Source organism: Arvicola amphibius, chromosome 14, assembly GCF_903992535.2.
Source record: "Arvicola amphibius chromosome 14, mArvAmp1.2, whole genome shotgun sequence".
In the NCBI taxonomy this organism is placed as follows: Eukaryota; Metazoa; Chordata; class Mammalia; order Rodentia; family Cricetidae; genus Arvicola; species Arvicola amphibius.
Genome location: NC_052060.1, coordinates 59,716,093 through 59,730,827, shown reverse-complemented (window position 1 = coordinate 59,730,827; position 14,735 = coordinate 59,716,093).

The following is a 14,735-nucleotide window of genomic DNA, read 5'->3' as shown; positions in this document are numbered from 1 at the left end:
CACACCACACCACAGTCTCGCGGTCTAGGCAAGGCAATAAGCTGTTTTGAGAGACTATGCTCACGTGACCTCGATTACAATGCACTATTAATCTTCCTACTTACTATGAGTTTCTTTTGCTTCCGTACTGTGTTAAATTTATAAAGCAATCTTTATCGTGCATATTTCCTTGTGGGTCTAGACCTGTTATTGGTCTGAGGCGTCTACAGGGCTCTTGTAGAGGAGGCTCCTTCTTCTCGCTGCCCTGCCCTCTCCATTGCAGACACAATACAGCAAGGCGTTATTGTTCAGCCTTCACACAGAGGCACACCCAATGCCAAGACACTCATTTGAAGATTTTGACGCTAAACGTCTTTTCTTACATTTTTCTTTAACTACCAGCGGTTGTAAACTTTTCCAATAATTTTAAAGTAATTCTTATTACACATTTAATCTGATTTCCCTTCACTCTGACATTTTAATTTTAAAGACATATTCTGTTGAGTTCTCTGTTGTTTCTGGGACTAGTTTTTTTTTTTTTTCAATTTTAGAGATTTTTGCATCAGTCTCTTTTTTATTAAGGAGATTTTTATTCTCCCCTGGTAAATCTTTCTTGATACGAACATAAGATTTGCCATAAAATAATGACAATTTGAAGTAACGTCTTCCAAACATATGTATCCTGTAGGAGAGGCAAACATAACTACCCCTCTTCCTTCCTGAATTCACAGCTGGAAACTTTGCAGCAGAAGTGATATGAGCAAAAGAAATACAAACCAATGTCTATTAACATATATATTTCAAGCATGCCCAGGAGATAACTCAGTGAGTGGTTTACAACTCTGACTTACATAGAATCACTAATAAAAAACAATACATTTATTAAAAAAAATGTAAGACCTTCCCACACTGGGCAGTGACCTGTGGGGAGGCAACTGTGGGAGGGACCCGATGCTGAAGATGAGTTGGCTATGCCCTCGTTGCAAAATTTCTTCCATTGCCTTCTCCAAAATGACAAGGGCTTGAAGCTGCCTCCAGATGCTCAGGTTTCCTTTTAGTAGAGAAGAGATGTAAAATGACAAAGAGCTTATTGTGTGTGTGTGTGTGTGTGTGTGTGTGTGTGTGTGTGTGCTATGTTTCTTAGCAATTTCCTGCTCTCAAAATAGCCCTCATGCCAAAGATGTTCAACAATAAACAAGACTTTCAACCACCCCCTCTGAAGTCCAGGGATGCTATGGAAAAGGGTTCATAATAAATGGGAAAGCTGATAACAAGAGCTCTGACAAAATGCTTTGGATGCGCCACAGTCATTCTGATTATGAACTCAATGCAACGGCACTCACCTACCTGAGCCTGCACTGTGATGGTCCAGTCAGCAGCCAATCATGGGTAAGAGTGGGGGGTGGGGAGCGCTCAGGAGACTTTATCCTTCTCCTCTACTGAACTAAGAATTGGGATAACAGAGGAATTTGAGGAACCTTGACATTAGTGTATATCCTCTCTTGGGCCTAACAGACTCCAACAGAGAGTTCTGGAACCAGGAGTTAAATTCACTTGATCTCAAAAGAAAACAAACATACACATCGAAGGGAGTCTTTGTGTGGAATAGAAGAGGTTGAAGGTGGATAGAGGAGATACGAAGAGACAGGGAGTGTATGCGCATAGAAAAATGCCAATCAAAAGGTAAACAATGAAGTGAAAAACTCCTTACAAGAATAACAGAAGTTTTTGGTCCAGTTTTATTGTTTGTTTCCTTCCTTTCATGAAGATCAAGTACACAACAAGGCCTGATTAAAAAGAGACAATTGGCACTCCTCAACCTAGGAGCAAGGATGAGTCTCTCAGTGTGTCCCAGTGTGTATCTGACATAGTGAGCAGGCTGAGAGAAGACGCAGCTTGGTGAGATCAAGGGTAAACTAACCCAGCCAACAGAAAGCACAAGTGTTGCCAGCATTCTCAGTGCTAGCGTGGCCGTGGCCAAGTGGTCTGTGTGTAAATGGGAATGCACCGGTAGGGCCGCTGGAAACAAAGCACAGAGATTGATCAGAAGAGCTGAGCGCAGAACCACAGAGGCACAAAAGAACACGTGGGCTGAGCTTGGCTAAAGTGTGTAGGCAGAAGGCTCTGAGGAGCAGAGATGAAGAACTGAAGACTGATAAACCCAATTTGGAGATCAGAGCTTGCTGAACATCTGAATGTCTTGTTCTATTTTGATCTTTAAGACAGGATCTCTCCATACCTGAGAAACTCTCTTCATAGGAAGGTGAAATGAAACAGAGAAGGGAGGGCTTGTACACTGGCTGAGGCTGCCCATGTGCAGTGCTGTGTGTACTGTCTGAGGCTGCCCATGCGCGCTGTGCACACTGTGTGAGGCTGCCCCATGCACTGCTGCCTAACAGGTGTTTCCATTCTAGATAGCATTGCCTCCTCCCCCACCAAGCACCAGCAGATCCACACGTGTTGGTTTTCCTTTGGCTTCCGTCTTCTTCCTTTTACATTTTGCTGTTCTTCACTGATAGACACCCCACCATTTCCACTATGACTCCAACAGTTCCTAAGTTACATGATGCTGGGTGACAGTGTGGGAACGCAGTGTGCAGCTCGGTTACACCGGAATGATAGATTAGATTGGTTTCTCTACCCATAATGCCCCATAGTCCTTAATATACATACTTTGCAGACCCCTTTCCGGCTCAGAAGCTTGTGATGTGTCTGTGACAAGATATTTATTTACAATCCTGTTTCCTTGCTAAGGTAAGCAAGGGGAGAAAGCAATTATGACAGATTTCTTTAGGCCCTTGAGACACAGCCGGACACATTTAGCAAATCCCCAGGGTTGTATAGGAATACAACCCACACTAGCCTGCAACATGGGGAGGGTTCCTCTCCACTTTTATTTGGGATGCTTACATCCTTTGTCCCAGATAACAGAAGAGCTGGGCATTTTATTCTAGAAGAGCACACTGTAATAGTACATTTCTACAGGTCACCGTATGCAAGTACTAAAGTGTCAGAGCTGATTCCGAAGAACCACTTTGAATAAAATCTACTCAAAAATGCCTGGGGGCTTTTGTGTCTGACGCTAGTTGCATAGATTGAAGAGTGAAAGGACCCAGGGTTGGATTCTCACTTTCTGCATACAATGGTGCTGCTGTGTTGTGAGGACGATCCCGTTTGTCTGTTTTCTCACCTGTTTACTGACAGAGACTTCTGAAAAGGGATTCTCTTGACCTTTGGCAGAAATGCCTAACTGGCATTATTTTGCAGCTTGCTATGGGAGAGTGAAACTGGCCGCTAGGAGTCAGAGATTCTCAGCTCAACACTGACTGAAGTTATTCCACTGCCTGACAGGAGAGGCAAGTTGGCTTCCAGGAGTCACAGGTTCTCAGCTCAACACTCAAATCTGATGTTAAAGTCCCTGCAGCCATGCTTTTCTTTCTAAGCACACAGAAATAAGGCCACAGGAAGAAAACAAGCTATGAGAAACATAGAAAACTGGTTCTCTGGCAAACAGGCTTTTCCTCACACGTAGCGATGACACGGATTGAAGCATGGGGTATGGATGACAGGCTGAAGAGAAGCCTCGGCAGGTAGAGGTGCTGCTCAACCTGATAACCGGAGTTCAGTCCCAGGATTCATGTCATGGCAGAGAAGAACCAGCTCGCAGAGTTGTTTTCTGACATCCACGTTTGCATCAGGAGGGTCATGCTTTCACGTGGACACATGTGTACATGAGATACACAAAATAGAATCCAGAGTCATTTTAAAGCATGACTTATAATGACACTGCAGAAACATAGGAAGCAAGGAGTCTGTGCTGATGAGAGGACATTCCACTAGACTGGTGTAGAGGACTCCGAGGAGGCTGAGCTGCTGCACACAGTTATAAGAGGTGGGGAGTTCTACTGAGTACAGAGAATGAACTCAGAGGAGACATGGAAGTGGATGCTGAGCTGTGTTGGGAGGACTCAGTAATGGGTAACAGTCAGGGCACATGCATAGTGCTGGCCAGATTCCTCAGTCCGCTCATATCAGGAAAGTAGCCAAAACCTGGAGTAATCACAGATGGATGAGATTGAGCTAGTCCAAGCACTGGAGGGGGGTCCAATCCCAGGCAGAGTCCCTTGAAAAGAAAGGAGCATAGAATCCGTGCAAAACTTGGGCACTGCGTTTCAGAACCCGGCAAAAGCCCGAGGCTGATGTCTCGAAGAGGAAGCTGATGAGTGAGGCAGGAAGAAGAGAAGGGGCTGGCAACACAGGTCACATATTAAACAAACTTCTCATTAAGCAAATTGTTCAGTAATCAAACAGGTGTGACGTTAAATGACTCTGGCAAAGTGAATTTTCCCAGGTGCAGAAAAAGGCAGAGGGTAGCCTGCAATTTGAAGCGCCTGCAGGTGCTGGGGACAGAATCAGGTCAAAGGCAGCAAAATTACCTGCCATCCCCACAGGTAGCAGTGCCAATGATCTTAATGGGTGGCTCACTACAGCCAGTGTTGGTTAGTAATGAGTGAAGTCCGGTATCCAGTTGGAAGGCATTAGGCCTCAGGGGCACCAGCAGGAGATGGCTGGAAAGGGGTGAAAATGATGGGAAGTGTAGCCATCCTAGGATGAGGGGGAGTAAATTCTTGTCCTTTAGTTCAGGTTAAGATGGATCTTTGAAGCCTGGGCTTTGCTGTCAATGTACCAGTTGCTGTAATGACAAGCAATCTAAACGACCCTGGTGTGTGTGTGTGTGTGTGTGTGTGTGTGTGTGTGAGAGAGAGAGAGAGAGAGAGAGAGAGAGAGAGAGAGAGACAGAGAGAGAGACAGAGAGAGAGAGAGAGAGAGAGAGAGAGAGAGAGAGAGAGAGAGAGAGAGAGAGAGAGAGAGAGGAAAAGAGAGAGGGAGAGACCTGAGGGGGAACAAAAGTGGAAGCAGAGTATAACTAGTTGTAGGTATGACATTTTGTTATCAGAATCCACCCCCCTACACACACACACACACACACACACACACACACACGCACGCACGCACACACGCATGCACGCAGGCACATGCACACACAGAGAGGGAGACTTTAATCTTTTCATGCTCATTACCTCATTTTGCCTTCCGCTCACATTAAGTCCTATGACTCTCTACAGATCTCACAACACAAGCGTCAGTTCCTGAAGGACAGTCTGCTAGTTCTTAAAACAGAGGCTCAGACTGAACTTGACTGCTCTCACACAGTGGAAGAAGAGGAAGTTTTTCTCACAGTTTCACATCCCAAGACCCTAGAAGTTGTCCCTGATTTTCTTTCTGGGTCTGGGTGACCTCACACTGCATAATTTGTTCCAGCTCTATCCATTTGCCTGTAGATCTCATGATTTTCTTTCCAACTGAAGAAGAAAAGCCAAACAATTCACTGTGAATAGGTGCCATGATTTTATTAACCATTCATCTGCTGATGGGCATCTAGGCTGTATCTATTTCCAAGCTTGATTTTGGATAGAAAGAAGCAATGATGAGCGTGGATGAGCATGAACCTTAAAGTGGGATATAGCATCCTTTGGGTGTGTGGCCAGGATTGCTATAGTAGGCTCTTGAAGTAGGTCTATTTGTAATTTTTTGAGGGACACCCACACTGAATTTTATAATGGACGCATGGTTTATGCTCTCACCAAGACTGAGTATCCCATTTTCTCCAAATCCTTCCCAACAACTGTCATTTGTTTTTCTCCCAGCCATTCAGACTTGGGTAAGATAAAATTCTAAAATCGTGTTAATTCGCACATTTCTGATGAATAAGGGTGTTGAATCCTTCTTAAAAATATTTCTTACTGCTTTATTTCTTCTTGTAAGAAGTTAATATTTGGTTCCATGACTCATTTTTAAACTACTACTTTGGTTAGTTGTCTCAGTTACTTATTTGTTTAGCTATTTATTCTAAACACTGCATTGGTTAGTTCTTCTAACACAATTTTTACCTAATGTATATGATAATCTCAAAGAGTGAGTGAAGGTGGAAAAACTAGAATATATTTTATATTTTAAAAATTAATTATTCAAGCTAGGTGGTGGTGGAACACTCCATTAACCCCAGCACTCGGGAGGCAGAGGCAGGTGGAGCTCTGTGAGTTTGAGACCAGCCTGATCTACAAAAGCTAGTTCCAGGTTGGGCTCCAAAGCTACAGAGAAACCCTGTCTAAAAAATCCAAAATAATAACAACAATACTAATAACTATTATTATTGTTGTTATTATTATCATTCAATGTATTTATTCCCTTTTGGACAATAATCAGAGCGGAATCAGTGGTGAATAATTATCTGAATATGGTAACAGAAGATCCACACGTAAGTCTCATGCTTATATAAATGAGACTCTAAATGAGAACTGAAAAGCATTACCTCCTCCTACGCAGCTCTGAGTGTCTGTGTCCTCTCAGAATCCATGTGCTGACAGGCAATGCTCCTCACAGTAATATTAAGATATGGATCATTTGGGACATAGGTAAGTCTTAAGTGTTTCATGACCATAAATATATCTGAAACTGTATGAAAAAGTATGAGGGACTCAGCAATAATGTGCCGTATTTGAATAAGGGATGTGGTTTCTTCTGGTGATATAATCTTTTGACCCTTGAACTCAACTTCCCGAAATTCAGAACTGTCAGCAACACTTTCCTGTTACTTATCTTTACCTTGTCCAAAGCACTTTGTTATAGTAGCCTGAGTCAACATAGATGCTTGAATGTTCAACACCAACATTTTTAAGCCTTCCAGAGATAATTTGACACACAGGACAGCGTAACCTTCCCCACTTACTGACTGAGTCCTATCTCAGTTTAGTCCATAAGGCTGTTTAACAAAAATGTATATGCAATGGCCATGTTCGTCAGAGGCATGTAGGTGCTAAAACTTTATGAACTACCAAGCTTAAATTTTATTCATGTTTTTGGGAGCGCAAAAGGTAGGAACTCTACAAATCCAGTTCCCCTATTGGGCCCAACCAAGAGCTTTTACAGGGGTTCACTTGAATGGCACCTATTCAGGAAGTCCCTGAAAACTTCCTCTGGCCTTGGCTTTGAAGTACTAAAGTTAAGCACCTGACTGCTTTCCACAAACAAATGACCGCAGAGTGGGAGGCACACAAACAAACAAAGCACCATAGATTCTGTTCTGCTTTCTCTGATCTCCGTAAACATCTTGGCCTTCCACTTAATAGTTCTTGAAATGGCTGGACTTGCTATAATTGCTATTGTTTGTAGCTACGGTTTCACCTGGAATCACCTCAAACTCATCAGCTAATAGTCCCCATCTCACATCCTGGCTCCACGGCAGGCAACATTCGCCTTGTAACAGCATCCTGTTCTCAGAGTGTGGCAGCAGTCACCCCAGAAATACCTTGCAGCTCCTTTGCACATTCTCATGCGACATACTGACATACACGTATGTGAATAACTGCATTCAAATAGAAAAGTTCATGCTCTGTTCTACAGGGGCACTCAGTCATTAACGGACGCAATGTTCCCCAAATCAAAGCTCTGAATAAAATTTTATGAACTGGTGATGGGAGATCCGTGCGTTATAAACATGTGCTTTTCATTACTTTTCATTACGTGTCATGGACTCCCTCCTCAATCAGTCCCAGAAATAAACTCTATACCTTTGAGTAATGTAAGTATTACCTGCCCTGGCTGGAAATACAGACTCTTTCCTTTCCATTTTGCCTCAGGGACTTCAAATAGAAATCAGAGTCCCTGGAACCTTTCAATTCCTTGTATTCAAGATCGGGAAGAATAGGAAATTGTGTTCTGGCATGATGCCACTTCCTAGGCAGTGGGAAGCTAGCGAAATCCCATACCAGCATGGTTTGCATTCTAGTGTATTTTGTAAATAAATTCTTAACAGATGGACAGAGCAGCAGGAAGCCAACACCAGGGAGTCAGCAGGTGCACCAGAGATCCAGAAGTGGACTGGTACTTATCAGATCAACAAAACCAGAACATCTTGGGATTCACGCATGCTGCCCACAGAATAAGTTGGCACTGCCCAGATAGGCAAGCTCAATCAAGCCCGGCATGGAAAATTTCCATGACTGTGTTGTCTGTGAGGTCCACAGTCCCTCCCAGATGGTGACGCCAAACTGTAAATCGTCCAGAAAACCAGTTTGCCGTCCTTTGAAGTTGATGCATATTAGGAAGAATAAATCGTGCTTACAAGAAATACCAAAGTGTTCCTTACTTAGTTGTACTTTCTACAAAAGTTAGAGAATGGGGAGAGAGATACTCACTGAACCTCACAATTTATTGTTACAGTTCCTACAGGACTATAAAGATGTCCTCCCACTGCAGACAGATCCCCTGCTACATCCAGCCCACAGAGCCCGCTCCCATAACATACAGCTAGGATAGGCTATTGTGATATCTGGTTCCTATGCTCATGCATAGACTGTGCTCTCAGATCAGAATGCCTCCATCCCACACCAAGGTATATGCCTGCTTTGTGTCGAAGATCTTATGTGGTGGGATAATGGTAGGCACTATAATCCTAGGGCTGGCATGGAACTTGAGGAATACTAGAGCAATGGGCATTTGTCCAGGTCAGATCCAATGGGTTCTAAAAATGTCAAGATTTCCTATTTCTCCATGATTCACTTTAAAGTTCTTAAATGTTTAATATATGGTTATAATGTATAACCACACGGTTAGTTTTTTCTCATGGTTTACTTTTTATATTTAAAAATTTCCATCTCCTTTCCTCCTCCTCCCCTTTCCCTCCCCTCCCCTCCACCTATACCCCCCTCCCTCTCTAGGCCAAGGAGCCATCAGGGTTCCCTATTCTATGTTAAGACCAAGGTCCTCCCAACTCCCCCCAGGTCCAGGAAGATGATCAACCAAGCTGAGAAGGCTCCCACAGAGCCCGTCCATGCAGAAGAATCAGAGCCCAGCGCCATTGTCCTTAGTTTTATAGATGTCACCATAGCTGTAGAGCATTCTGCATTTACAGTCCAACCTTCCAGTTACCTGTCTGCCTGATGATGGAAGAGTTGCCTGGGAAACCCAAGCTCAACCTTCCCCACCTCTGAAGTCAGGATTCTGAGAAAGAATCTATAGAATGATCAGGAAGATGTAGCAAAGCATGTCTCATCTGTGAATGACTATTGGTTTCTCTTATCAACATTATAAGCATTGTTATCTAAAGTAGAAGGAGGGTTACTGAGGATAAACTCTCTCTAAACTATTTTTTTTTTTTTTTGGTTTTTCGAGACAGGGTTTCCCTGTAGTTTCTAGAGCCTGTCCTGGAACTAGCTCTTGTAGACCAGGCTGGCCTCGAACTCAGAGATCCACCTGCCTCTGCCTCCCGAATGCTGGGATTAAAGGCGTGCGCCACCACCGCCCGGCTTCTCTAAACTATTCTTAAAGATCACTGACAGCCTTGGAATAGGTGTGTTCACAAAGCCAACCATGTACTGTGAAACTTCATGGTTTCATGAAACACCATGTATGGTGAAACTGGGAACATTCCTAAATAAAGCGGAAGTGAAATCTGGGTGCTCAACAATCATTGAAAACAACTCGGGAAATGAGCAAGGCTACAAAAATTGAGGTAAACTCAAGTTTAACCCTAACCTTCAATGCCAAACAATTAGAAGGAGATCATGTTCGAAGGTTAGCATGAAGGAATTAGGTCTGAATACTTGTAGACAACAGTGATAATCCTGTTTTGAACCTCTGACACTGAGAAGGATGGTAGAGAAAACACTTAACTGGTCCTTGTGTCGGATAAACCCTCACCCTTCTGATGTCCTACTAGATTAGCTCCAGTGGCAGTAGCTAGTATCTTTGTAATTAGCCCCATCAAAAGTGGACTATTAGAGCCGGAAGATATCTTTTATGCCAGTTTCAAACATGGATATATCTTACCACTACAACGTGGTAGGAAGTTGGGTTTTGTTGTGTATTCGTTGTTCTCGTAAAACAATGAAAGGAATGAAGAAGATGAAGAAGGGAAAATTCAGTGTTTTTATATTTATGTTGCCTAAAATTTTACACTCCAGTTCTCAAGAAAATTGAAATAAAACATTTTGATGACTCTTATGCTTTACCATCTACATATGCAATTTTTGGGGTGCTCCATGGACAGTAGGGCAGAGCAGGACTACGTTTGAGCTCCTAGCTTGACTCCTCATTCAATGGAGGCTGTTCCTAAATGGCATCTTTACTTATTATCTATATCAGATGCTTATTACTTTTAACTGAGCAAAGTAACCTTTAATAGCTTGGTACATATTAGCTAGATAAAACACAGCTACCATAGATTTAGTGCTGGTTTTTCCCTACCTCATTTTCATGTACATCTATGAAAATTAAGAAAAGAAATAAAATCCAAACTCTTTGACAAGTATACAAAAATGTTCCTTTAAATTGATTTGAAACTATGAGTAATGTTATTAAGATCAGATTTCTTCTCTTTCTGGATGAAATATCTGCATTGTAGATGAGAGTAATATGCATAATTAATGATTCGGCTATCTCTCTCATTATTATGAGCACCAAACAATGACAAAAATTTGGAGTAAGTAGGGCTACCACAGAAAATAGAAACATCAGATATGGATGGTCTGTTGGCTTCAGTCCTGTGGTGATGCTATGCCAAGTAGAAGATGTAGCTTGGCATGGTATGAGATGCTAATTTGACCAGTTTGACAACTTTTTTGTTGGAGGAGGCCGTTTGTTCGTTTCCCAGTTGCTCAGCCCAGAAATACACAGAAACAGTATTAATTAAATCACTGCTTGGCCCATAAACTCTAGCTTCTTATTGACTAACTCTTACATATTAATTTAACCCATTTCTATTAATCTGTGTATCTCCACAAGGCTGTGGCTTACCAGGGAAACCTCTGGTGTCTATCTCAAACAAGGCTACATGGCTTCTCTCTGATTCTGACTCCTTTCTCCCAGCATTCAGTTTAGTTTTCCTCTCCTACCTCTATACCCTGTGTAGGCCCAACACAGTTTCTTTATTAACCAATGGTATTCACAGCATACAGAGGGGAATCCCACATCACTTCTGCATAGAATTGACAGCTTCTTCCCTTTTTAGAGACCAGAAGCAAGATATCCTAAATGACTTAACCTGAAAATGATCCTGAGTTAAGGACTCAGTACAAGTGTTCACTTGAGAGCTGACCCTAGAAGCCATCAGGAGAAGTAGGGTGAGGCTGGGTAGGATGAGGGTGGGACTGCCAAAGGCTCACTGTCACCAAATTACAGTGGTCGATCACAGGTCAGGATGCTGGGGTCTTTAATCTAAAAATGTCAAGGAAATTGGTAGAGAATTGCTTTCTAAGGTGCTTTTGCTACATTGCACACTGGTGTGGAAGGGTGAGTCATATGCCCTCTCAAGGTCCCTTCCAATCTTATGATTATATGATTGCTCATTATCAGAAATTGGCTAGTAATTGGTTTGCTTCTGGGAGGCCAGCACGCGAAGGGGACTGGACAACCTTCCGATTTTATGGTAAAGAACAATGCCGTTTTCCCAGTCAAGTTTTAGAAGGACATTTTTTAAAGATTCATAAATGTACCATGATAATCTTCATGATTGTTAATTAAGAGAGATCACGTAGGAGTAGGCATAATGCAGACTGTTAAACCTGAGGGTTGCTAATCAGGGATGGGTGGCTTCCATGATCGTCTGAGTACTGCACCTGCAGGAAGAGTAGCCATGAGTGAGAAACATCATCCATACCTAGTCAGATCTTGCTTTTGGAAACTACCATGTCAAGGTATGGAAGCATACCTCAATCTACCTGCTTTTAATTGGTAAAAATCTAAACAAATGGGGATCTGATTTAAATTACATGACTTTTTGTACATTCTGCGAAGCAAAATCTATGAGAAGGAATGTGTGTTCTACACAGGGTAGCTACAGCTAATCGGCCAACTGTAAACTTTCAGTGTGATCAGAGCCAACTCCTGTCTGCCAAGATTTAGAGATCAAACAGCACTTTCTATTTTCTGTGCTCTTAAGGTTTGAAGGGAGAGAACACTTATCCTCATAATACTGTTTTCTCTTGTACCAGATGTCACAAAATTAAGTTCTCACTTCACTGGGCATTAAGGAATATACATAAAAGGAGTTTCTGAATAAAACCCTATTCATTTGTGTATGTATCAATAATTTATGTTTATTGTATGTTACTCTCAAAATTAAAACTCAAAGAAATACAAAACGGGAAGAGACCTCCCTGGCCCAACTCATTTTGTTTTGAAGAGGACACAGTCAAGGCAGAGGAGGTTCAATTACAAAGGCAAAGCTATGGTCAATGTGGACCTAAGGACCCTGGTTCAGAATCTTCTACTTACGTTGTATAGATTTAACTTGCACAGGATGGTGGGCTTAGTATGTATTTATTTCCTTTCTTGTTCTACTGTGCTGGGAACTGAATCCTTGGCTTTGCCTGTGTTAGGTGGAACTCTACCACTGAGTAACAGTCTGAGTCACAGATTTTGATACACACGTTGAAATAACTGACAGCCAAGTATACACAGCAACATTATCCTGTAATGTGCGATGCCCCTCTGTATGTTGCAATATGTTTTTTTCTAACCATTGGTTAATAAATAAGCTGCTTTGGTCTATGGCAGGGCAGAATATAGCTAGGCATGAAATCCAAGCAGAGAGACAGGGAGAAAAAAGGTAGAGTCAGGGAGATGCCAGCAGCCTCCTGAGCAGTAAGATGTAAGCCATGGGGCATATGGTGATACACAGAAATGGGTTAATTTACATGCAGAGCTATCCAGTAAGAAGCCTGAGCCATCAGTCAAGCAATTATAATTAATATTAAGTCTCTGAAAGATTATTTTATAAGCAGCAGCAAGGACCAATGGGCAGGAGAGAAACTGGTCCAGCTGGACCAGGCAGGACACAGAAGAGTCTCTGTTTAAGATCTTCAGACATAGTTGCTTCTTCAATGTTGAGTGCACAGCATGGACTCTGGCAGTGTGGTTTAATGTATTTATCACATAATGCTGTGTTGTGGCGATAGCCTTATTTATATGGTTAATCTCTGGACTTATTCTCCCCACATAACTGCTCCATAAAATCCTCTGGTCTCTTCTCCATTTTCTTCCTCACACCAACTGTCTCAGCTAGCTGCTGTTTTTTATTCTGTGCATGTGGCTATTTGTTATTTGAATTCAAGTGGTCCATCTGTTAAGGTAATAAATATCTTTCTCAAGATATTTCCTAACCAGAGAAGCAAATCTATTTATTAAACTGTTTCAGAAACACGCATTAACATACTTCAATTTGAAAAACAAGAACCTGCAGTGCCTTACAGTAATCATAGCATTTTTGTGTTTTCTATCTCTCCCTTCCTCTATAAACACTCTGGGATCTGCTATGGATAACCTTTAAAGAAACAGTTAAAAAAGATGATACCCATAGCTCAACCTCATGCTGCCCTCTGAGATCCACTTTGAAACAATACTTTTCTAAGAGTCTGATTCAAGATTGCCCAAGAAATAGAGCAAAAGATTATTACCAATATTAAACAGATGAACTATTTTCAATTTCCAGGGTTATCCATGGCATCCTGTCTGAACAAGAGAGGTTTGGTACTACTGAAAACTGCATCTCAGATGAAGGAGCCAGCAAGATGGACCCGTGGATAAAGGCATTTGATTCCAAGCCTGGCAATTTGAGCTCAGTACCTAGAAATCACATAGTAAGCTCCCAGGCTGTCTGCTGTCCTCTACATGAACACTGTGTCATACCCTCACCCCAGTGTAAATAAATGCATGAAATAAAAGCAAATGCAGATCTTAAGAATAGGCAGGTGAGGGAGGAAGGAAATAAAAAGAAGGAACTAAAGGCCTTCATAGAAATCCAGTGAAAGCCACCCAGCACTGGCTTTCCTGGGGTCCAGGTCTTCCCCTCTCACCGCCTTCAGTGAGGAGAACTGAGATAAAGGCTTTGGTTTTGCTTGTATTTTCCATGTTGTAGTTGTTTAAATACTCCAACTTCATTTTATGAGGCTATGAGATGCTTGAGAGTGCATGCTGTATCTTATCAATCTTTATATCTTCAGCGTCTAGCTTAATGCCTACCGTGTAAGTGACCATAAACATCTGATAGCATCTCCGAGACTCTGCTGCTCATAATCAAGTCCACAGCAGAGTAAACAAGAGTAAAAAGAGAGAACGAAGTGCCAAAGGAGATGAAGAGGGGGAAATCTGCATGTGAAGTATCACAGCTAAGCAGAAATAAACTCTGCTCTTCCTGATGCTCAACATTGAAAGAAGAGCTCAATACATATAGCAGGGACTTCCATGAAGAGAGAAGGGGATAATGTCTACAAATGCAATAGTTTAGAGTTCCACGGTATGCTTAAAAAACAAATCCAAACCCAGGCATGGAGAATGATGCCTGTGATCCCAGCAGCCGAGAGGCTGAGGCAAAGTGAAAGGCATGGGCCAGAGGCTAGCCTGAGCTACATGGTGAGTCTAAAGTCCCCGGGGTTATAGAGTAAGACCTTGTCTCAAAGTAACAGTATAGAAATACTAATAATAGGATTAAATATTCATTATGAAGTGGCTACTTCTAAGACATTTCAGTTCACAATGTGAAGCTATACAGATAAAAAAAATAGGACATGAACCATACAAGGCTGACCAGCAGATGGTGGCCCATAAACTCATATGCATAAGAAACGTAGGAGACAGTCACACAAGGCTTCAGGGATTGGGTGAGTGGTGTTTTTCATTTCGTGTCAATTAAAAAG